Genomic DNA, 26,882 nt, shown 5'->3' with positions numbered 1-26,882 from the left:
CCATGAACCGTACTCTCCTTCCAGAAGTCATATGCCCTTTTCCTGGGGAATATGAATTGAGAAAATGAGAAGAAGTAAACAAATGGGCTCTGAGTTCCAATGCTGTGTGTATATTTTATTTTTAATGATTACAGCGGGAAGTTTTTAAAATTGCTTCCGTGCAAAGGCATTCTCTGGCAGAAGGTAAAAACTTCAAGCTAAGCAGTTATTAATGTCTTCCCAGAGACACTGCTCTCTAGTATGAAACACTGCCTCTGTAGTTTCTAGACCCTGTGCCAAGTTAAGAAATGTATTTTGGAGTTAGAGACTAAATATGAGACTTCCAGATTTGTGGTGAATAAGAAGTTTCCATTCAGTAGACCGTAAAAAAGAACACCTGTTTGGAGTTTAGATCAGGCTTTTGAATTCAGATTAGTACAAATTCTATTCTCAAATTTCTCTTTTTTAAACTTTTTAGTTTAAAATTTTTTTTTTCTTTGAGGCATAGTTGATTTACAATAGCTTGTAAGTTTCAGGTGTACCATACAGTAATTCACAATTTTTAAAGATGATACTCCATTTATAGTTATTATAAAATATTGACTATATTCCGTGTGCTTTACGATATATCCTTGTAGCTTATTTATTCTACACATAGTAGTTTGGACCTTTTAATCCCCTACCCCTCTTTTGCCACTCCCCCCCTTCCCTCTCCCCACTGGTAACCACTGTTTTGTTCTCTATATCTGTGAGTCTGTTTCTTTTTTGTTACATTCACTAGTTTGTTGTAGTTTTTAGATTCCACATATAAGTGATAACATACAGTGTTTGTCTTTCTCTGTCTGACTTAGTAAACCAAAAATAGAGCTACCATATGATTCAGATTTCTCTTTGACCTTGTTAATATCTGTTTTATTCCATTTTGTAGTATTATAGGACTATTTCCATTGGAAGGAAACATATTAAAAGAAATGTTTAATAAGGCATGTGAACCTTTAAGAGATATAATATTTTCTATTTATTGTGAATTTTTCAAGTAAAACTATTCTATGAAACACCTTTACCATATTTTACCCTTTCAATTTATCAAACTCAGCAAAAATTTCAGCATCCTAAAACAACTAAGAAAAAACTAAGAAAACATTATGCCTCAAATGAAAAATTGAACAAGTCTACGTGTCGCAGGATAAAATAAACTTACCTTTTACTTCTCAAAAATTTAAAGCCTCGAAAAGACCTCTATAAAAAATGTATCATCCGTATGCCAACAAGCTATTAACCAAAAATTGATTTTGGTGGAGAATATGTTGTGGAGACATTCTACTGCAAGAATTATTCAGTCAGTGCAAACCTGCTTTATTTTAAAATGTCTGGGTCAGGCACTACTTGACTATTAAGCTAATCAATGTGTGATTTTGACAGAGATGATTCCTCAAATTCTAATATTAGGCTTGAGTGTATTATGGGTTGCTTCGCATGGACATAGAGTTTGGTTCACCTCCAAATGATGGCTTTCATTTCTTCAAGTGTTGCTTGTGGAAATAAGCATTCCACAGTTTAGTCATGAATTCTCAGAATGTAAGCAAGAAAGAGCTCTCTACCTAGAGCACGTAATCTACAGTCTATCAAACTAGAATCAGCCAGGACGGAAATAGGCCTTAACACTAAGACAGATTTCGTTATTCTCCTAACAAGTATGTTTCACTGGGATCATGTAATTAATAAAATATATTTCAAGAATAAGAATTAAAACACTAGTAAGAGAGTGAATTAATCCAGGAATGTATGGACACATTCAGCACCGAAGATTATGTTCTGTCGGTAGAAGGAATTTTCCTTCAAACTTCTAAGTCATTTCTCCCAGCATATAAATGAAAAGAAACTGTTTCAGCATTTTATGAAGTGAAATAACTTTAGGTTCCACCTGATCTTTCCATTCCTTTATTGCTGTTTTTAAATTTCAAGTTGCAAGACAGGTAAAAATTGCAAGATAACTAGAAATGTCTGTTTTTCTGTTGCCTGGAGAAAGAGAGCAAGTAGTTATGAATTCCTGTGTAAACACCTTGATGAACAAGAGGGTATTGTGGGGCAATCAGAAAACAGCTCAACTTTTTTTCACTGTTCAGACCTATTGCATGAGGTTAGCATTTACCCTGCTCCTTGATGAAATCTTGGCCAAACCCATGACTTTCACGGTCACTCACAGATAGTGAAAATTCTCCCAACCACTTCAAGGCACAGATCACAGTCTCATTTCCATAATTAATATATCCAGCCTGGCGTAATAATTAACACTCCAACTTTATAAATTAATTGTCTCCCTCCTTGGACCTATCCAGGCTGGCCTCCTGTAGTAGGAAACGAGGGGAAAGTCTTGGCGAGATTCTCTCTCACTCAGTCTAGAAGTTCTCCCCCTCGTTCATCTTTCTAATAGTTTTTGATTCTTCCATGGTTGGAATATGGATGGGGGCAGAGGAGGTAAAATGAAGGGTGGCAGGAAAGTTTTACTTGAAGAAAGCATTAGAGATTTGGCATCAGCACTCTCTGGGCCTGGTGACAGTTTCTGTGATGTTACTTTTGTGAGCTCCCTAGAGATGCCTCATCTGTAGGGATCTCTCATTATCAGTGGACTGGACAGAGGTAACACATCTTTCTCAAACTGCTGCCTTACAATGTCTCCTAGAGCTCCTCAGCCTCCAGCAGATGACTTCCGCCTTCTTTCGGCTCAACTTTTCTTATCCCTCAAGGCAGGGTTTGAATAAGCCTCCTGTTACCTGTGTTACAAGAGGCTGACATTTGGCCCTCTGGAAAAACTGGCCCCCTTTGCCTTGAGAGACATGTGGCACCAGGCCATCCCAGTGTAGCCACTTCCTCCTCGCTTCCTCCCCAGGCTTTGGGCAGCCCCAGTGTTGTGAGCCTTGATTTCTTAGGTATGAGGCAGACAACAACCCACCGAGTCTCCCTGGGCTCCAGGGACACACATGAAACCCTCTGAGTGCTGCCTGAGGAGCATTGCTTCCCAGACATGAGGTGAGCAAGAGGCAACTCCAACTTCTACTTAGGAGGGAATCTCCGAGAAAACCAGCTCTCTGCAAGAGTTCTTTTTTCTCCAACCTTCCCCTCAAACTCCCAAACGTTTTATGTGCTAAATGTGGGAAGAGATTAATAATCACAGAACTGGTCCTTGGCCTTCTCCTTTGAAATCTTGTATATTTATCTTGTACCTCAATTAGAATAAGGTAGTAATTATTTGGGGGCTTCAGTCCATTGCAACATCCTGTTACATCTGGTTCTCTAAAGCTAAGATTACAGTTTAGTTTCTTGTGTAAATAATCAACAAATGCTAGGGTTTATGTTTAAATTTTTGCACCATTTTGAAGATGCTACAGTTATCTTTGGTGTTATCAGCCTTTGTTTTCTGGGACTTTGTTCTACTCTTTCAGATATTTCTATCCTTATTTTTATTTATTCCTCTTCCAAAACCTTTTACTTATAAAACCCACATTTCAATCAATTTAAAAAAAACCCCGTGGGTTCTGGACCCCAGCCTTTTCAAACTTCCCTGGAACTATGGGCTGTCATTCATTTATTCTTTCTTCTATATCTTCGATGACACCAACTTTGAAGGAGTCTCTCTACTGAGCCTTCAAACACTTTTCCTCCCTCCCTCCATCTCCCCCCCTTTTCCCTCCCTCTCTCTCCCCCCTTCTCTCTTTCCTTTATGACTATATGTATTGAGTATCTACTGTGTGCTGGATATGATACTAAAGGCTTAGGTCTCTCCCATTTCATAAAAACAAAACAAAACACACACACGCACCCCTTTCCTTGATCTTATGTGTTCCTTTAGTTACCACCTTCTCTCTCTCCTTTTCTTTTCTTTTTATTTGCATGCATCATGTGCTGTATATTTCATAGCCCTAAATTTTCCTTCATCAGCCTCTTTGGGGTTATCTTTTCTTCTGAGCAGCCTCGTTTTTTGGCTTAGGGAACAACCTGTTGCTTTTCCGTGAGGGTCGTCTCCATGTGCTGTGGTTGCTCACATATGGGTAATGTGACTGTGATCTCTGTCAGCATCTTGGAAGCTTTGTTCACCTGATATGTTCTGTGATCAGAGAATCCACTTCTGGATCCTGACGTGAACTTCATCATTTTCTGCATTTTTAGGTGCATGTAGCAAAGGTTCAGCTCTCTTTTTGAGCCACTGACACCATTTCAAATTGCACTCTAGTCTGAGGATGCCAGCCAGCTACCCCCATTATATGGAATGCGTGTGACATATTTAAGAACAAAATAAAACACTCCCTCAGCCCATAACCCTCTACACTTACTGGCATATCTCTCTGCTCTTTCACAGCCAAACTTCTTTTAAATCTTATTCATGCTCTACTTTCTCACCTCCCATTTACTCTTTTTTTTTTTGCGGTATGCGGGCTTCTCACTGTTGTGGCCTCTCCCGTTGCGGAGCACAGGCTCTGGATGCGCAGGCCCAGCGGCCATGACTCACGGGCCCAGCCTCTCCGCGGTGGGATCCTCACTTCTTCCAGTGGGATCCTCCCGGACCGGGGCACGAACCCGTGTCCCCTGTATCGGCAGGTGGACTCTCAACCACTGCGCCACCAGGGAAGCCCCCATTTACTCTTAAATGCTTTCTAATTTGACCTTAGCACTCATCCCACTGTTCAGACTGCCTTCTTGCCAAGGCCCTTTTGCTAACTCCACGGAACCTTTTTTATTCCCTATTCTCTTTTACTTCTTGGCAGCATTTGGCACTGTTGGCTACTTCCTACTTGTAGAAAAAGAGTCCTTTCTTTCGCCGTTCATTCCCCTACCCCCACCCCGTGTTGATTTTTGGGTTCTTTCTCCATCCTTTTGGACACCTTTTTAACTCTGACCATCCTCAAAATCTGGGTTTTCTTAGGGGTCTTTCCACTGTTAAATCCCTTACCTTGTCACCCTAAACTCCCTAGCTGTACAATTTTCTCCCCTCGCATCTTTAACTTCAGTCATTATCTAATAAACTCCTAAATCTGTCCTCTTAGATGGCTCTTCTGAACTCCAGTCTCTCCTAACCAGCCACCTGTTGGATATATCCACTTGGATTTCCCATGGAAACTTTAAATTTGTGTCCAGTACTGAAGCTCTTTCATCTCTTAAACTTGTTATTCTTCTTTTGTCCCTTCTCGGTGAAAGATAACGTCCTCTTCACCTGGTTCAAGCCACAAATCTGGCTCCCTTTCTCTCATACCCACATGTAGACAAACCCCAAGCCTCGTTCTGCCTTTACACTGTTGCTCAGGTCCCTGTACTTCTGTACTGCTGCTCTCACGCCAGCCCTGACCATTCTGCACCCTTTCTTAGCTCACAGCAGCAGCTTCTCAACCCCTCTCCGTGACTTCCATGTTGCCTTCCCTTCGGGACATAGTCCAGTCAGAGGGACCTTCCAGCATCAGCTTCTGCAGCTCCTTCTCGGGAGATGTCTGCCTGCAACCGCGTGATGGTGGGCCTCCTTGGCCCTATGTTTCTCACCTCTTACAACAACAAAAATCAAATAGGACGGACAGCTGGGCTAATCTGATGCTCTTTCATGGGAACCTGGGGTTAACGCTAAGAGCTGTTAATTTAGCTTTATTAAATATTTTAACTGGAAGAACTTGCACACGTGGTAGTTAGGAGGCAGTATCATTTGCCATGCGCGCAAGGAAGCAAGACTTTAGCTCATGAAGGAAGAAGTCTGTGTACAGAAAGGAGCAGAGATAATGCTCCATTGCCCCAGAAAGAGAGAGAGGCAAACTTGACTCCTGATGGCTTTAGAGTTCCGAGCCCCAGCCCCTCATGAGGCTCAGCCAGTCTTTCAGGTTCATGATTTATCCGTGAGTCTGGAATTTCATAGAATGGATCTAAGCTCCCCAGCCACTGAGCTCAAGATGTGTACTTCGATACTCACCCCTTGAGCCCTTAGGGCAGCTGGAGTCCCCAGGCTGATCGCTTCCTGCCACAAGCAGCCTCATCTGTTTTCTTCAGGGTGCTGTATAAAGATTGCCACTTTCCTTCTGTGCCAGGACATAAAAAAGGTGGAAAATCACTACAGTATACAGTTAAGAACTTTCTCCTTGTTGCCTAAGTCAGCTCAAGTAGGATTCTGTTTTTTACCACCGAGAGCTTTGACTAAGACGTCTTGCTAGAATGTAGATCTGAGCCGACTTTTCTCCAGTGTAAAACCATAGAGTGCTTCTCTAATATCTTGGGGGGGTTCGTTCACATTCCTTGATGTAATGTATAAAGAAAGAAGGTACTATTTTCAGTGAAAAATATGCCAGACTGCCAATAATTGTGGGTCATTGCACACGTGTTGTAACACTTCCCCCACTCCTCTCTCTCTCTGCTTAGTTAACACCTACTGATTTGTTATTGTTGTTCTTTTCAATCTAGATGTCATGTGCTTTGGAAAGTGTTCCTGTAACTTGCAAATTCGAAGCTCAGTGTCCCTCCTAAGCTGTGCCTTGGCTATATCTCACCGAATAGTAATTTCCCATTTACTTACCTAATCTTTGTCTTGAAGGCAGAGTCAGTATCTGTTTTGTTTATTATTATACTCTCAGCATCTAGCATGGGAGGTGAACCAGTAAATATTTATTGTGGGAGCAACACTGTCCACAATCCCTGGGTTTGTCCTTATTCAGTTGCTTCTTCTATTCCCTTTCAGAACCATTCTAAACTTTCCCACATCCTCTCCAAGCCCTCTTCTCACTCCCACCACTTATATAATCTCCTTTCCTACCCAACTGAGAACCTGAGGTCGCCATATGCGTCCTTCCTCCACTCCCCATCTTTTCATGCACAGTCACCTACTCTACGGCCATAGTTTCCTCTACTCCCCAGAAAATGAGGTGCTCCACATTCTGTTCATAACCAACTCCATTTTCACCTCGTTCAACCCACCTCATTCTCACCTCTTCCATGACAGCCTTCATCCTTCTATATCTATCCTTAAAATCTTGACTCCTTCCCTGAAGCCTATAAACATATGTAATTTTTCCATCTTAAAAAATTAATACGTTCTTTTCTCTGGGAATACTGAACTTCTTAGAATTTTTAAATATTCCCAGTGCCTTCATATTCTTTTGCTACACAGTTGCTTCCAAATGGAATTAGCCATTTTTCCTATCCATTAAAATAAATTCTTAACCTTCAAGGTTGGAATCATTGTATCCATATCCAAGAAACCTTTCTTTTTTTTTTAAATAAACTTTTTTGTTTGTTTTTGTTTATTTATGGCTGCATTGGGTCTTCGTTGCTGCACGCAGGCTTTCTCTAGTTGCAACGAGCGGGGGCTACTCTTTGTTGCGGTGAGTGGGCTTCTCATTGTGGTGGCTTTTCTTGTTGCAGAGCACGGGCTCTAGGCGTGCGGGCTTCAGTAGTTGTGGCACGTGGGCTCAGTAGTTGTGGATCGCAGGCTCTAGAGCGCAGGCTCAGTCGTCATGGCGCACAGGCTTAGTTGCCCCGTGGCATGTGGGATCTTCCCAGACCAGGGCTCGAACCTCTGTCCCCTGCATTGGCAGGCAGATTCTTAACCACTGCGGCACCAGGGAAGTCCTATGAAACCTTTCTTGATATCTCAACTGAATGTAATCACTTTCCTATACCTTTCTTGAGTTATTTATTAAAATTTATTTCAATCAATTATAGTTTTTTAGTGTATTTGCCTCAACAACTAAATCACTAGAGCACCAACTCAACACCCCAAAATTATAATGTAAAGTTATTGAAGGTAACAACTATATCTTACTCATTTTTGTATTTTTACAGTATCTAGTATAAGTCAAAAGTTAAGACAAAATGGTATAATAACAGTAATAATAATATTTAATATTGTTTACCATGTTCTAGGCAATTTTCACAAACTGTCTTACTTAATTTGCATGACAGCCGTTGAAGTTATACTATTACTCTCCCATTATAAAAATAAGGCAGACTGCAAAAGGCATATATCTGACATAATGCAGATATAAGCTAGAATCTTGACTCAACCACCTACTGGAATTAGATCTGGAAAGTTACTTAACCTTCCTGCATCTTATCTGTGGTGGTGTCCTATCTCATAAGGTTGTTGTAAATAGTTAAAGAACTAATAGTGCCTGTCATGTACAAGTTACTTAATAAACATTAATTTCCTCGTTTGTTTTGCACATGCAGATACTCAATATGTATCTGTTGAAATAAGTTAAATATCTCTGCATCTGCATACCATCACAGATAGGGCTAAAGAATATGTTATTCCCATATGCCTTGTAAAATGCTAATTTGATCTTGAACATGGCTGCACCTTGTCCTACCTCTGGAAGTGTATTGAACCTGCATAGGAAATTTGGGAACATTTAAAGAATGGAGTGGATGATGCAGCGCTGTCTCATCATTTCTGTGAACAATCAAGAATGCACTAATGGGGCTTCCCTGGTTGTGCAGTAGTTGAGAGTCTGCCTGCCGACGCAGGGGACATGGGTTCGTGCCCTGGTCTGGGAAGATCCCACATGCTGCGGAGCGGCTGGGCCCGTGAGCCATGGCCGCTGAGCCTGCACATCTGGAGCCTGTGCTCCGCAACGGGAGAGGCCACAACAGTGAGAGGCCCGCGTACCGCAGGAAAAAAAAAAAAAAAAAGAATGCACTAATGACAGAAGCCAAGAGTAGAAAACAAAAACATTGGTACTGTTTCAAATATGATGATGTTTCAGTTACTGTGGCTCTATAATACATTATGCAAATGTATTTGAGTAAAACAAGCATTTAATATGCTCATGGATCATGAGAGTTAAGAGTTAGACAGGGCACAAAGGGGACAGCTTATCTCTGCTCCACAATGCCTGGGGCCTCAGTTGGGAGACTCAAGGCTAGGGGCTGGAATCATCTGAAGGCTCACAGCTGTCAGTTGTGACTAGCTGTCTGTTAGAGGACTCCGTTTTTCTCCACGTGGAACTCGCTATATGGTCTCTCCACGTGGGCTAGTATGGGCTTGCTTACTGTGTGGAGGCTTGCTTTCCACAGTGACTGAAAACAGAGAGAGAGGGCAGGGAAGGAGAAAGAATAGAGGAAATATAGACCGCATCTCTTGAGCAGGTGTTGCTATCACATTATATGAAGAATATGTAAGATGGGACATATATCAGTGCAGCCTTCTTGTGAAAATCTGCCACTGAAGAGATATATACGTACTTGGCATTTCTGTAACCCATTACTAAGATTATCAAACAATTTTTATCTTAAGGCTGACATTTTAATAACATATCCAGTAGTTGTTCCAAGTACAATAAAAATGGCAAGCTTTCATTTTAGGAGGTAGGCAAAATGATAGGGGGAAATATGCTGGTGCTTTCTGAGTCATTACAAATTAGGTACTTTAACAATTATATTGCCTGTTTTCCCAAAGATGTCTCCATTCCCAGATTTTCCTCCTCAAGAATATATTTCCTTCTGCAAAATATTTTCAAGTGTTAGGTGAAATAAAAGAGTGGAAATGTTTTGCTTTTGGCACTGGGTTTGATGTCATTCTTCTTAACCCAAATATTACTCTTTGCGTTTAAATTAAAATGTCAAAGATCTCATCCTTAATCTTTCTAGAATGTCTGTCAGAGGACTGGAGTAGAGAAAACTACTCTTAGGGTCACAAAGTCAGATTCTGATCCAGATAAAGAATCAGCAAAATTTAAACTCCAGAAACAAAATCTCTGCCCTTTACTGTTTTCCTCACAACCTTCCTATGAATTTTTCTTCCTCATTTGATCTGAAGTATCTTTAATAGTCTTTCATTCCAAAAGTAGAGTTACTTGTTAAATATTAAAACCTTTCAGTAAGGTAACTTAAATTTATAAAAGAGTTTAAATGGTGTTTATAGTACTCTTTCTTCAAAGCAGATTTTGATTGGAGGAGTGATTGGTGAGTCACAGATACTGACATGAGAGGGATCAAGCACGCTGAGGAGGGTAGGACACCTAAAGTCAGGCTTCATCCGGTTCTCTGTCCTGCCCAGGTCCATTATCATTATGTACATGGTCTTAGTTTAGATGTAGAAGAGATTTATGAAGCTGAACAGAAACATACAAAGTACTAAGCAATGTGGATGTGTGGAACAGACATTCCAGGGTTACATAATTTTAAACAGAGGAACTGAGATACAGGATGGAAGAAGAATGGCAGCAGATCAGCTAACCTGGCACATAGAGGTCAAAAGTTTAAGCAAAACTTTTGACATGAGAAATCGAGGCACACTTTAGCCAGATTTTTCGATGACAGCCATTAACAGTAATGGGGCCTGGTCTGTGGGAAGGACCAAGCATTTTTCAGGTGCAACCTCAGATAGAGATGGGGATGTAGAGTTATCTTTGAATATTGTAGTCCAATGACAGTATCACTGCATTTCTGGAATTCTCAAGTCTCTATGATCCAAGAAAATGAGGAGCTACTAGACGATTTATGAAATATTTTGTCATGAAATTTATTGCATGACATTTAGGACATTTATCTCCTTGCTTAGCTAAAGTTCTTATATGCCCTATATATTCTCCAAACTGAACACCTACACATGTCTTGAAACCATGATACATGAATAACTCCTGAGCTAACATTTTAGACAGGAGATGATTAGAGAAATATAGTAAGTATGTAGATGGAAGAAGATGCACAAACTAACACAGATAAAGGGATCAAAGATATAAAATGTGTGAAAATTATCTTTTCAGCTATAAAGCACTAAAGAGGTACAAAGATAAAGGTAATGGTACTATATATAATACTGTCATTTGGAGGGCACTTTATTTATAAGAGTACAGTGCTGGGTAGAAGAAGGTTCTGAATGATTCAAAATAAATCTTACTTGAAATAAGTTTTTAATTGACTTCTAAAACTTCCCTGCAAAGGAAATGCATACATTTTTAAAAAGAATAAACAGGTGTTAAAGGATTTATTTTCCATGTAACTCCCTGTGTCAATTTTCTGATTCATTATTTTCCCACCATTCCTTTAATATAGACCTTAATGGGCTGTACTCCTAATCAGCTTCTCATGGAGCGCTATAAAGACAGGATTACAGGGCACACATATCACAGACAAGAGCCTCTTTGTCCCGTAGCAGTAGGTAGGTAGATGTTAGACAATTATGAATTAAAAAGCATAATAATCATTAAATGTAGTATATCAAGGAAATTATGTAGTAGAACTAATTACTGTTCAGGTATTTCATACTTTTATCAAATGACTGAGGTTTCAAGCAATTACCGGTCTCAAGTGTAGTTGTTTAGCAACTAAACTAGATTGAAAAATAATTTTTAAAACAAAACTATAAAACATCAACTTGGCTCTTACAATGCATGTTGGCTCTGCCCAATGTAACCCACCCAGGCTGCTTCACTTCTAACAACAGGAAAAGAGGATGAAGTAAAAGAAGCCAGAGTTTAGAAGTGGAACTCCCTGGATTTAGAGCTTTGATTCCTGGCTCTGGGACTTCGTAGCTATCAGAATATGGGCAGGCTGCAGAATTTCTCTGAACCTCATTTTCCTCATCCAGAAGTAAGAAACTTGTTCTTTTTTACATTACAAAGTTTTGGAAAGGATCGAGTTGATTCAAGTATGAAAATGAGAATGTATTTTGTAAACAGAAGCCTAGCCTCTAACCCTTTGGATATATCAGGGGCTATAACCTTGACATGCAAATTCCATATGATACTGTTTGATTTACTCAATTATCTCTCATTGTTCAAACAACTTCCAAATTTTCCCTCCCTCTGTATGTTGCGCTAAATTGATGCAGAAACAGGGCTTCCCTGGTGGCGCAGTGGTTGGGAGTTTGCCTGCCGATGCAGGGGACACGGGTTCGTGCCCTGGTCCGGGAAGATCCCACATGCCGCGGAGCGGCTGGGCCTGTGAGCCATGGCCGCTGAGCCTGCGCGTCCAGAGCCTGTGCTCCGCATCGGGAGAGGCCACAACGGTGAGAGGCCCGCTTACCGCAAAAAAAAAAAAAAATAATTGATGCAGAAACATAAATCGCTTTTATTCAACACATTGATATTAAGTGAAATTTATGTTCCAGAGGAATAGAGTTCATATGACTACCTGTAACATAAATATGAAGAATATTATTAACATATAAGATATATTTTATGTGTGATATGAGAGATATATGATAAATATGAGTTCATGTTTAATTCCACACCTGATTGTCTTTATGCCCACTCTCTAGCTTTTAATAGTTTTCCCTGATTTCATTTAGGCCTTGAGGACAAGGACTATGTGTCATCTCCTATCCCGGTCTAATTTATTTAATCATATAAAATGCATGTTTTCATTTTCAAATGAGTAGAGTGCTGAGAAAATAGTGTTGGCCATGTTGCATATAACAAAAGTGTGGCTGCTAAGAGCCAGTGTAATTTAAGCAAATGGTTATGTTTATAGAGTAGCAAAACTAATGCTTTCTGACAGTTGCTCTGGCCTTTATCTTAACCTCTATTTTCCCAGTTACAAATAGAAAGTAGAATATCTAAGCTGCCCTGGAGGGGTGCTAAAAATGTATTATGAGTATCAATCCCTGCAAGTGGAAAATCTCAAGTTCAGTCTTGATAATAAATTGTGGCTCTCTTTGCTGTTGTTCATTTACAGTATCATACCTATGAAAACCTTTGCATCTTCACCTAGAGATATATCAAAGGGTCAGTATTCTAAAATTGCATAGCCCATTTTAGACTTTGAACATACAAAATATATAAGTGAAATATGTCATTACATTAAAGTTTTGGCAATGTGATGTACTGAAAAACAACACTAAATGCCCTAAGGAGGACTCCTGGCTTTATTTCCTCCTTTCCACCCACTGACCCAGTAAACTTGGGCAGTGTAACATCTCTGGTCCTTAGTCAACTCTGATAAAACAAGAAACTTTGTGATCATAGGGACTGATTTTCACAGCCCTAAGATCTGTGATTATAATATTGTGATAATGGTTTTAACCAATGGCTCAGGGGCTGTTGGGGCAAACTGCAACATCATAAGAATGCTTAATTCTCCTTCCATCAGAGACCACTAAAATATCATCCTGAGGTTATATTCTTCTGTGTGAGGTTAATGCGTTTAGCAAGGACCTAATAACTATCTACAGTATGCTGAGTGTTCTCTGAAACCCTGGTAGGGAAGGGAAAGAAGAAGATGAATAAGTCACAGTGCCTGCTCCAGGGGGTGTTCCCAGTTAAGAGGGCAAATAGATAGACAAACAAATAATTACAGTAGAGTGTGGTAAGTATTATGATGGCCATTTGCACAGAGAACTATGAGAGTTGAGTGGAAAATGGAAGGCTCTGGGATAAGGTTGTTAGACCAGTATGATATACCTGTAGGTGGTTGATACTGTGGGGTGGTATGATGGATGTGCCACTGAACAAGGAGCCGGAACACTTAGGTTTTGTTCTTACCAACTTCACTTACTATCAACTCTGCCTACTCACAGTATAACCTGGAGCAAGTCAGTTTAGTCTTTCCGTATGGAAGATGGAAGGGTTTATACTAGGCAGTTTCAAATTCTAGTAAAGATCTAAAACCCTACCACTCTCTGACAGATATGCCAATTGATTTCTGATATTCATTCTCCCCTTCTTTCTTAACAAAGTAGAACCTCAATTTTATTTGGGGTTACAATATTCAGATAAGAACTTGATTCTCAGCTGCCCCTTTTCTTTTTTTTTTTTTTGCGGTACACGGGCCTCTCACTGGTGTGGCCTCTGCCGTTGCGGAGCACAGGCTCCGGACGCGCAGGCTCAGCGGCCATGGCTCATGGGCCCAGCCGCTCCGCAGCACGTGGGATCTTCCCGGACCAGGGCACGAACCCGTCTGTGTCCCCTGCATCGGCAGGCGGACTCTCAACAGCTGCGCCACCAGGGAAGCCCCTCAGCTGCCCTTTTTTATAGGGGTGACCATGTAACACATTCCGGACAATTGGAAACAAAATGGAATACTTTATTTTCCTGATACAGACACTACCCTTCGTCCTTTTCACTTTTTTCTTCTTTCTGCCTAGAATACGGCACAACACAATAAATGCAAATGCCACTATTAGGATGGAAGAGTAGGAACCTATAAGGAGCCTGAATTCCTAACGGATCCCTTAACACTTTCACTGACCCCAAAATACCTACTTCCAGACTTGTTACCTAAGTAATATTTGTAATCTGGTTTCTGTTACAAATAGCTAAACTCAATCCTAACTTATACAGATCCTTAAGCTTGAGTATCAGAAGATGGTGTATTCTGAATTCAGAAGCTGGTATTAGTTATCTGAATGTGTGTATGTATGTGTGTATGAGCATGTGGGCGTGTATATGTACATGTCATATCTATATACTATGTATGTTGTAGGTCAGTGACTCCAAGATTTATATCCCCACTCAAGACTTCTCTCCTGACCTCTAAGCCAATTGCCATCCTAATATCTCTTCTTGGATGTCTTAGAGCTCCCTCTAACAAAAAATTATCCAAATCTAACATTTAAAATACACAGGCACACTCCCAAATCCAAATGTTCATCCAGTGTTTGCCATCTTCTTATTGGCATTTTCATCCAATCAGATACTTAGGCCAGACAACTTGGAGTTACCTGTGACACTCTCTGCTCCTATGCAAGATAAAGCCAAAAGTTTCCTCATTCTTCTCTCAGTGTACTTGTTATATAATTTCTTTGGGTCTCAGTTTTCTCATTTGTAAAATGGATATAATAATAGTATCTCTAGTATAGGATTGTTTTGAAGATTGAATTAGTTAATATACATAAAGTACTAGAACAATGCTTGACACATGCTAAAGTGTTCAAGAAATATTACTTTTTTTGAAATAGAAGTAATATAGTAATTACATTTATCAGAAATGTAAGCACTTTGATGTTAGGTGGGTGAATATGGATAGATGTATAATTTTTATTTTTACTTTAATATTCACTATGAGTGTTGTGAGTCAGATTCTATATATATACTTCAGCATATACCTTGGAAGTAAACTGAAAAATTAATGGATTGAAACTTCATCCAACAAATATTTAATGAGCACATTCTATGGCACTTTTCTCAGAATTGAATATACGATAGTGAACATGCAGATTCCATATTATACCTTTGAAATTCCATGTCTGCTTCCTCATCAGTAAAATAAAATGGTTGAATTGGAAGTCGATGATACCTAATTCCTTATGATAAAAGAATATCAGAATCTATGATTATATACAGTGCTATGATATCAGTGGAAAGGCATGAAACTGGAGCATGGAAACCCTTGGATGCCAGGCTAAGGTTATGGCCACAGTTTGATGTGCAATTGAGAAGCATTAGACATTTTTAACTAGTACAATAAAAGTTATGCTTTAGGAAATTTAATTGGGAAGCATTGTATAGGATGGATTGGATTTAGGATTTTCACGGATAGAAATATCATTACCCAAGGATAGGAAACTGATTAGCAGTGTGCCTGGAAGAGACAGGAACTCCAGCACACTGGGAACTATGCAAAAAGGTAGCTCATGGCATAGCATGTGGCTGAAATAGGAAACCCCTCTAGATTTGGGCTTGTTTTGGTTGAAAAATATTTTTAAAGGTGTATAAATAAAATGTGGGTAGTATATGTGTGTATAAATAAAAAGATTTGTGTCATTAAACAGCTTTCATGCCAGGAACCCAAATAGAAGGTTGCATGGAGCCGTGAGACATAAGCATGAAACTACCTTGTTTATACCTTCAACTAGGGCCAGGCAATGAGGCAGGAAATACTTTATTTAGTAGGACAGGAATTGTACCTGGATGCTGGCTCACCAAACATTGGGCTTAGTGTGTGCCCAGGCCGCTGTACATTGTTGCCAGGAAACACCTTGCCTTCCTGGACTGTGTTTGCTTGGGCTGGCTGCCCAGGTTACAGCAGCAGTCCAGTGTAAGCAGCCAAAGTACAGCAGGCAGGAACAGGGCCCTTCCTCTGACAGAACGTGCTTCCCTGGATTCTCTCCCTGAGGTGAGAGTAACCAAGATGGACCCTCTGGATTAAGACATCATCCCTGGGGGTCTTAAAGCAATCAGTAATGAGAGGATTCTGAAGATATGGAATAGAGCCTTTAATTTTTAATTTGAGTAAAAGAAATGTGACTTAATTTCGTCCCTCATGCTGGTAAGTGGGACATATTGACTGAATTAGAATGGAACTCTAATAGTGTTGGATAATATTATAAAAGGATCAAGCAATAGAAATATCAGAGATGTTGATGAGACTTTTGGAGTGAGAATTCACTCTTTGTGGTGTGAGAACTGCCTTATACTCTAAGAACTGATTTATTTTATGTTTTAGGAATATGGGTTGTGTTGATTTTTTATCATCATGTCCAATGTGCGTTTTCAAACAGTGTACCATTTATTTAGAATTTTGTCACATCTCCCTCCATGATCTGTCTAGCAAAAGCCCATTCATCTTTGAAAATCCAGCTCAGATGTCACTTCCTTCAGGAATCTTTTATAGACTTCAACAGCGAGAATTAAGCCCTCCTTCTTCTTTGATACTTTTATAAATGATGTACTCTTTTATTGTTGCCCTTGTCACATTGCATTTTATTTATTTCTCCTATTAGACTATGAACTTCTTAGTTATGTTCATGTCAGAATCTTCACTGCATCACAGAGCCCATAGAATGTGTTTGATAAGTATTTGTTTAATGAATGAATCAAAGTTCAACAAAAATATATTTTTGTTGAAATATATACCAGCACTGTGGCTACAAAAGTGATCAATAGTGATCAAAAGAGTTATGATCCTTGTCCCTCGAACTTGCAGTATATTGGTGGGAGGGTGTTATATGAATAAAATGCCATTTTACGGCCTGGTATGAGGGGCATACATCTATATCTATGGAGGCACATAGAATGATTGTGCCTCCTGTGTCCAAATATTTGATTATATATTTCCACCTTAAAAGTAATGACATTATTCAGAAAGTGATTAATTTTAAAGCTAAAGGGGGGAAATGGCTAGAAATATGAATGCCACTGAAATCTTAATGTTAGGCTTTGTGTGTGAGTGTGTACCCTTTCAGTTATATTAATATTGAAAAATATTTTGAATCCAACTTTATAAAAATAGGTCTGTGGTAATGTGAACTGGGCCAGTAACTCTTGGACAGTGTATGGTTGAGAGAGTCAAGACATGATTGTCTTATCATCTGTACTGAAGATGTACATTATTTTTTATTCTTGTTGTTCTGACATAGTTACTTAGAAAACCCTTTAGAATGGTTTGCTTTTCAAGGATTTCATCTAGGAAACTGGGTGCATTTTTTAAGTACTTCAGTAACTTAGTAAAGATCAATGGTCATGTAACGTGATGGTCAGGGTGCTTCTATCACAACCTTTCCTCCCAAACTATCAAGTAATTGTTGCACCCTGCACCTTAGTTGTCCTAGTTCCTGAAAGACGGATTCATATTCTGTAGGGTAAAGAAACATATCTTTATGACTGCATCAATACTTATATATACATTTTAAAATTGTGTGTAGAATTAGTTGTGTGTGTGTGTATATATATATTTATGTGTATGTTTCAACACTGTTTGCTGTGGGTGCACATAAAATATTATGTGTCCATCATGTAGGTTAGTAGAGATGAAACCAACGTGCCTTGTTGTACATGTGTTTGCAACATTTCAGAATAAGTTCTCAGGGTGAGGATAGCCAAATTTCAGTCGTGAACACTACAATCTTTAAGTGTTGTTCTTTCTCATATTTGTAGTATGTAGAGATTACTTTCAAAATTAGATGATGCATTAAGTTATGAAGATAAAAAAACTTAAATGAACAATATGACAAATTAGTATTTGGATTCTAAAATATATAGCATAATACAGTGAAGTGTCAACTGGAAAAAAAATTCTAAATTCTAAATTCATACTAAAATTCTAAAGTATGTCAACTGGAAAAAATTCTAAGAAATTCTAAATTACTTCAGTTTTTCAAGATTATGCTCTGTTATTTGTTTCAATTTAAACTGCCTCTTGGACAAGTGTGTTGACATGGATTCTGATTACTTTTTAAACTACAAAAGGAATTTTCCAATTTAGATAAATGATTTCCTGATAAAAGGTGAATGTAGAGTAACAGATTGCAAGTAACCATATCCCATAAATAACTCACTACTGCACCTTCTTCTCTTTTATTTAATTTTCTATATAAAGACATTATCGATGAAATGCAAATAAAGTAATAGACCAGATGGCACTGTACTACTTGGAAAACATGAGTCTCTTCAGTGACAGAGACCACTGAAATAGCTTAATTGTGGTTATAAAGAAATGTGACTGATATTTTTTTTATTAAATCACTTACTCTAATGAAGGATCCTCAACTCAAAGTACTTAACTACAGTGGTTTCCATTGCTCAGTTTTGAAATTCAAATTTTGAAACTGTCTTCAAAGCTGTTTCTTTCTCTCTGGTGTAGTGTATATTTTGAACGATTTCAATAAACAGTGATACCAATGCTTTCAATAGATAATCGAATCTTCTTAAACCTTAGCATTCTAAAAAGATTCAGAAGGACTGAAGGTCTGTAATGCCCCATTAGGATAAGGCAGTGCTCAAGCACTACATTCATGGGACTGACCTTACCATTACTCATCTAGAAATGCCTCTGTTGCCAGTGTGCTAAGAATTAGCTTAGTTTTTAGAAACACTTGAAAGTCATAAAAGTTCAAAGTTTTTGACATTTGGGGTTAAACAAGCTAGATTCAAGTTTACTTAAGAAAGAAAAAAGTCTGACAATAAGTAATGAGATATATTATGTTATGTGTCTCATGAATTTCCAAGTAGAGGTTTTAAAAACATATTTGGAACCCATACCTTTAATCAGTGGGTCACATGAGAATTTTCAGGTAGGTAGAGGGTGGAGGTAGTATAATTTTAAAAATCATAGTCAATATTATAACTAAATTTTATTTGGAAATGAAGGCTCTCCATTATTTTCATAAAAGACTTGAGGGAAAAGTTTGTTAAAATCTTCTTGCCAAGATCAATATTCAGGAGATCAATTAAGAATACATGTGGGCTTCCCTGGTGGCGCAGTGGTTGGGAGTCCGCCTGCCGATGCAGGGTACACGGATTCATGACCTGGTCCGGGAAGATCCCACATGCCGCAGAGCGGCTGGGCCCATGAGCCATGGCCGCTGAGCCTGTGTGTCCGGAGCCTGTGCTCCGCAACAGGAGAGGCCGCGGCAGTGAGAGGCCCGTGTACCGCAAAAAAAAAAAAAAAAAAAAAGAGAGAAAAGAAAACATGTATTAACCTTTTATTTAATTGAAGGTCTGACACATTTATTTGTTATCTGTAATATATATGGAACATATAAGGCAAATTTAAGTTGTTTTTCGTGTTATGTACCATAAACATAATAAATTATGTTGAGGTTGAACATGTATTTCATTTAAAAATAAAGTTTGAGACCACTTCCACTTCTGCTTAGAAGTCTTAAGAGAGCATCGATTCCAACTTAAGAGTGAGAACAAGCTGAAAAACCTACAAAATCACATTTTTAAAATGCCCATCAGAAGTGTGAGTTTGTAAAGAAAATTAGTGAATTGAAATTCAGAAAGTAATGAATCCCTCCTAGGAAAGAAGAGACCCATGGTTCCATCCATCCTTGGCAGAGCAGTGGGAGAAGGGAGGAAACTATGTGTGAGAAAGAATAGAATAGTTGACCTTGTGATGAATTTGTAAACGCTGAAAATGGGAAGGCATGATCATTTAGAATACCCAGGAACCTTGGAGAAAAATTGAGTCTACCCACAACTCTTTTCCAAGCTCCTTCACCAAGTACTCATAAGAAAGACTGAAGTTAGAGCAGGAGAACTGAAAGGAACTCTTTCTGAGGTGTATGGGCACCAGGTTTGCTGAAGTCAGAGGAGGAATTGAGGGAAACCTAATAGGCACTCCAAGACTTACTTTGAGACCAGATAGTGACTATCTGTAGCTAGGGGTGAGGATGGAAGAGAAACCCCTTCTGAGATGCAGATACATTGAGCCTGCTAAAGGCTGAGAAAGGGGCACGAAACCTGAGAGGAATGCTCCGGGCACTCAGACCCCAAGCTCTGATAAAGGAAATATTTGTTCCGGCCATCAAATCATCTGAAGCCTGTGGTGAACTGAATCAAAGTAAATCAACAAAAAAAACCCAGACTCGTGACATTTTAAAGACTAGGTTAATGCTAGTGGTCAGAGAGAAGGAGATGTGCATCCTTTTTTATGCATAAATGTAATTTACTTCAGTCTCTACTGTTCTTTAGCCCACTATGTCTGGTATTCAGTTAAAACTTCTGAAAAGTTGAAAAAAAATGTATAGCTGATATGCTAATAAAGAAGAGAAAATGTAATCATGTAAAATGCTCAATTAAAACCAAGAAAGGCAGAAAAGGAATAGAAGACCAAAATATGAAAAAAAGAACAAGGGCAACAAATAGAAAACAGTAACAAATAGGGTAGATATTAATTCAGCTATATCAATAATCACTTTGAAAGTCAGTGGTTTAAATTCACCACTTAAAAGACAGAGATTATTAGAGTGGATCAAAGAATATAAGCCAACTATATGTTGTCTAAAAGAAACTACCTTTACATATGAAGAACACGTGGATTAAAAGTAAATGGATGGATGAGACTTCCCTGGCGGTCCAGTGGTTAAGACTTCAACTTCCAATGCAGGGGGTGCAGGTTTGATCCCTGCACAGGGAGCTAAGATTGCACATGCCTGAAAAAGCCAAAACAAAAAACAGAAGGAGTATTGTAACAAATTCAACAAAGACTTTAAAAGTGGTCCATATCAAAAAAAAAAAAAATAAAAACTTAAAAGAAAGTAAATGGATGGAGAAAAAATATATACCATGCTAACATAATCAAAAGAAAGCAGGAGTAGCTATATTATATCAGAAAGGGCAGACTTCAAAATAAGGAAAGTTATCAGGGTAGAGAAGGTCATTACATAATGATAAAAGAGTCAATTTTTTAAGACATAATTCTTAACATGTATATGCCTAACAAAAAAAGGATCAAACTACATGAAGTAAAAAAATGATAGAAAAAAGAAGAAATAGATGAATCCAGTATCATAGTTGGAAACTTAAATACCCCTCTCTCAGAAATTGACAGATATAGTAGACAGAAAATCAGTAAGGACATCACTGAACTCAACACCATCTATCAACTGGTTATAATAACATCTATATATGTCATCATATCTATAGATGTCTATATATAGACATCTATAGATGTCTATATATATGATATCTACTTCATCCAACAACAGCAGAATACACATGTTTTCTCAAGTTCACATGGAACATTCAACAAGGTAGACACATTCTGGGCCATAAAACACATTTTAACAAATATAAAAGAATAGAAATCATACAGTATCTGCTCTCAGAACACAAGGAAATTAAAGTAGAAATCAGTAACAAAGATAACTGGAAAATTCCCAAATACATGGAGATTTAATAATACTCTTCTAAGTAACACAGGGGTCATAGATGAAATCTAAAGAGAAAATTTAAAATATGTATATTTTGAACTAAATGAAAATGAAAACAAAATAAAAATTTGTGGGATGCTGCAAAAGCAGTGCATAGAAGGAAAACTATAGTATTGAATATACATATAAGAAAAGCAGAAAGACCTAAAATCAATCATCTAAGTTTCCACCTCAGGAAACTAGAAGAACAAATTAAAAAGAAATAATAAGGATTAGAGTAGAGATCAATGAAACTGAAAATAGGAATTTAATAGAGAAGATCAATAAGACCAAAAGGTGTTTCTTTGAAAAGATTATTATTAACCCTCTAGCCAGGCTAGGTAAGGACAAAAAAGGAAAGAGCACAAATTACTAATATCAGATGGTATATCACTATAGATCTCATGAAAATTAAAAGGATTAGAAAGGAATTCTATGAACAATTTGTGGCACAAATTTGATAACCTACATGAAATGGATGAATTCGTTGAAAGACACAATCTGCCAAAATTCACATAAGAAGAAATAGATGATCAGAATAGGCCTACATCTATTCAAGGAATTAAATTAATAATTAATGACTTTCTAAAACATAAAGCCACAGGCCCAGATAGGTTCACTAGTGAATTTTGTAAAACATTTAAGTAAGAAATTACACTAATTCTCTACATCTCTTTCTGAGGATAGAAGCAAAAAGAATACTTCCTAACTCCTTCTATGAGACCAGCATTATCCTAACACTAAAGCTAGACGAAGGCATTACAAGAAAAAAAACTACAAACCAATATCTCTCATGAACATAGATGTAAAAATTCTCAACAAATTATTAGCAAATAGAATCTAAAAGAAGTATAAAAAGAATTGTATACCACAACCAAGTGGGATTTATATCAAGTATGCAAATAGGGCTCAATATTTGAAAAATCAAATTAATGTAATTCATCACATCAACAGACTAAAATTTAAAAAATCAGATGATCTTATCATTGAACATAGAAAAAACATTTAACAAAATTCATCACTCATTCATGATAAAAACTTCCAGTTAACTGGTAATAGAGGAGAACTTTCTCAACCGGATAATCTACCAAAAACCTACAGCTAACATTCTACTTAATGGTGAAGGACTAGAAGCCTTCTCATTAAGATCAAGATAAGGAAAGGATGTCCCCTCTCACCACTCCTTTTCAACATTATGCTGAAAGTTATAGTTAATGCAAAAGGTAAAGAAAAGGAAATAAAAGTTATACATATTGGGAAATAAGACCTAAAACTGTTTTTGTTCATGGATGACATGACCATCTATGTAGAAAATCCAAAATATTTGACCAAAAGAAAGAAAACCCAAACAAACAAACAAAACTCCCGGAACTAATAAGCAATTATAGCAAGATTGCAGGATACAAGGTTAATACACAAATTCAGTTGTTCTCCTATATACCAGTAATGGAAAAGTGGAATGAAATTAAAAACACAATACAATTTACATTAGCACATTTCAAAAAAATTAAATACTTAGGTATAAACCTAACAAAATACAGACAAGATCTATGTGAGGAAAACTACAAACTCTGATGAATGAAATCAAAAAAGAACTAAATGGGGAGCTATTCCATGTTCATGGTGAGGATGACTCAATATTGTCAAGATGTCAGTTCTTCCCAATTTGATCTATAGATTAAATGCAATCTCAATCAAAATCTAAGTAAATTATTTTATAGATATCAAGGAAATGTTCTAAAGTTTATAGAGAGAGGTATACGACTCATAATAGGTGACACAGTACTGAAGAAGAACAAAGTTGAAAAGCTGTTATGACCCAAGCTCAAGACTTACTATAAAGCTACAGTAATCAAACTGTGATATTTGGAGAGAGGGAGAGAGAGACAGAGACAGAGAGAGACAAAGAGAAACAGAACAATGGAACAGACTAGAGAGCCCAGAAATAGACCCACATGAATATAGTCATCTGATTTTCAACAAAGCAGCAAAGGCAAAACAATGGAGGAAAAATAGTCTGTTCAGCATACGGTGCTGGAACAACTAGACATCCACATACAAAAAAGTGAATCTAAATACACACCTTCACAAAAATTAACTCAAAAATGTAACATTGACCTAAATGTAAAATGCAAAACTATAAACCCCCCAGAAGATAACATAGGAGAAGACCTAGATGACCTTGGGTATGGTGATGCCACCACCAAAAACATGATCCATGAAAGAAATAGTTGATAAACTGGACTTTGTTAAAAGTAAAAACTTCTCCTCTGCTAAAGACGGTATCGAGAGAATAGAACACAAGCCAGAGACTAGGAGAAGATATTTGCAAAAGACACATCTGATAAAGGATTTATCCAAAATATACAAAGAACTCTTTTGTTGTTGTTGTTGTATGCGGGCCTCTCACTGCTGTGGCCTCTCCCATTGCGGAGCACAGACTCCGGACGCGCAGGCTCAGCGGCCATGGCTCACGGGCCCAGCCGCTCCGCGGCATGTGGGATCTTCCCAGACCGGGCACGAACCCGTGTCCCGGACTCTCAACCACTGCACCACCAGGGAAGCCCTACAAAGAACTCTTAAAGCTCAACAATAAGAAACAAACAACCCAATTTAAAACTGGGCCAATGACCTATACAGACACCTCACCAAAGAAGAAATACAGAAGGCAATTAGCATATGAAAAAGTTTTCCTCATCATTTGTAATCAGGAAAATGCATATTAAAACAACAATAGGATACCAGTATGCATCTGTTAGGATGGTCCAAATCTGCAAAACCAAATGCTTATGAGGATGTGGAGCAATAGGAAAACTTTCCTACAATGCTGGTGGGGATGCAAAATGGTGCAGCCACTTTGGAAGACAGTTTGGCAATTTCTTATGGAACTAAACATACTTTTACCATATGATCTACCAATTGTGGTACTTAGTATTTACCCAGAGGAGTTGAAAATGTATGTGCACACAGAAACTTCCCCACAGGTGTTTATAGAAGCTTTATTTATAATTGTCAAAATTTGGAAGCAACCAAGATGTCCTTCAGTAGTCTAATAGATATAATAAATAAACAGTAGTACATCCAGACAATGGAATATTATTCAGCCCTTAAAGGAACTGAGCTGTCAATCCATGAAAAGACATGGAGGAACCTTACATGCATATTACTGAGTGAAAGAAGCCAATTTGAGAAGGCTAAATGCTCTAACATTCCAACGATACAGCATTCTGGAAATGGCAAAACAATGGAGGTAATAAAAAGGTTAGGGTTTGCCAACATGATGATGGTAGAGATATGAATACACAGAGCACACAGGATTTTTAGGGCAGTGAAAATACTGTGTGATATTATAATGATAGATATATACCATTATACATTTCTCTAAACCCATGGAATATACAACATCAAGAGGGGTTTAAGAGGCAAATTTCCAATTAATAAGTAAATAAGGTACGGGGATGTAAACTACAGCATAGGGAATGTAGTCAATAATATTGTAATAACTTTGTATGGTAACAGATGGCAACTAGACTTATCATGATGATCATTTCATAATGTATAAAAATATCGAATCACTGTGTTATACACCTGAAACTCATATAATATTGTAAGGCAATTGTACTTCAATTACAAAAATGGAATAAAAGGTTAACAATAAATCAATCTGGATAAAGGTTAATAAAAAAGGAGTGAACCCTCAGGTAAACTATGGACTTTGAGTGATTATGATGTGTCAATGTAGGTTCATCCTTGGTTAAAAAAAAAAAAGTACCATTCTGGTGAGTGATATTAATAATGGGGAAGGCTATCTGGGGACGGAAAGTATATGGGAGTCTCTTTACCTTCTTCTCAATTTTGTTGTAAATGTAAAACTGTTCCCCGCAAAATCTTAAAACAAACAGACCAAAAAATAAGACAAACAACTAATTAAAAGTAGTCAAGAGCCTTGAATAGTTATGTAAGTAAAGAAGATATATATGTGGTCAATAACATATGAAGATGTGCTGAATATCATTAGTCATCAGGGAAATGCAAATTAATATCACAGTGAGATACCAGTAAACGTTCACTACAATGGCTAAATGCAGAAAGATTACAAGAGCAAATGTTGGGAAGGATGTGGACCAACCAGGATTCTCATGTTCTTTCTGGGTGTGTAAAGTGGTGCCACCTTTGGAAAACACTTTGAAAGTTATTTTAAAAAGTTAAACATACATCTTCCTTATCTTTAATCAATTCAACATCTAGGTACTTGTCAAAGAGAAATGAAAACATGTCCACAAAAAGCTTTCTACAAGTGTATGCATAGCATCACTATTCACAATAGCCCCAAACTGAAAACATCCCACGTTCCATCAGTGAGAGAAAGAATAAACAAACTGTGCATGCTCAGAAACTTGAGTACTACTCAGCAATAAGAAGAAATAAATTAGTGACACATGGGAAAACATGGATGGATCTCAAACAAAATTATGCTCAGTGAATGAAGCCAGACACAAAAGATTACATACATTCTTATGAAGTTTTAAAACTGGCAAAGTTCATCTGTGGTGCTAGAGAACAGAACAGTGATTGCTTCTGGCAGTGGGGTAGTGGGGAGGGAGATGGTGAGATAGATTGGGAAGTGACACATGGGAACTTTCTGGCATGATGGAAATGTTTATATTTTGATAGGGGGTTGGGTTGCACTGGCATATACATTTGTCAAAACTGATCAAACTTTATATTAGATCTCCTCTTTCACTGTATCTAAGTTATACTTTAATGTAAAAAATCTACACTTTGATTGTCTAATAACTAACATTGAGTCTTAAAAAGTCCATTATTTTATATGTTATGTTTCACCTGCAACTTAAGGTAGCATGTATCAGCATAACTGAAGAAATTAGGGCACTATCAAAGTTGAGTCATTTGAAGCTGTCCCCTAGTATTCTAAGATGATGTAAGATATTAGGCTGCAGAGACAGGTATATACAGAGGTTAAATTTCAGTTATTGAGTCTTAGACATCCCTGGGTGTCTAGAATATTTCACACCCACCAGTTAACACACGCCTTTATTGATCTGCCAGTAAGACAGTGACAGCTTTTTGAAGATCCTTGCCAAAAAAAATGTGATTGATTCAAATCTAGACTCATATATATTACAAAAGATAGAATCAAAATTTCTCAACAAGTTTTATGTTTATAAGCATTGAGCAGTGATCCATATGGCCTTCTTATTTGAATAAAAATCATAAAAACATGTATTTTTTTACATATTTATTGGAGTATAATTGCTTTACAATGGTGTGTTAATTTCTGCTTTATAACAAAGTGTATCAGTTACACATATACATATGTTCCCATATCTCTTCCCTC

General features: G+C 37.8%; 1 long non-coding RNA gene across 1 annotated transcript in view; it reads left to right on the top strand.

Annotated features, from left to right (window-relative positions):
* The window catches only part of LOC137226455 (uncharacterized), an 854,565-nt gene that overhangs the window by 417,212 nt on the left and 410,471 nt on the right, over nt 1-26,882 (top strand). The window lies entirely within an intron of this gene.

Source organism: Pseudorca crassidens, chromosome 6 (assembly GCF_039906515.1).
Source record: "Pseudorca crassidens isolate mPseCra1 chromosome 6, mPseCra1.hap1, whole genome shotgun sequence".
Taxonomy (NCBI): Eukaryota; Metazoa; Chordata; class Mammalia; order Artiodactyla; family Delphinidae; genus Pseudorca; species Pseudorca crassidens.
Note: the sequence above shows the minus strand (reverse complement) of the source record. Positions and strands in the feature narration are given on the sequence as shown.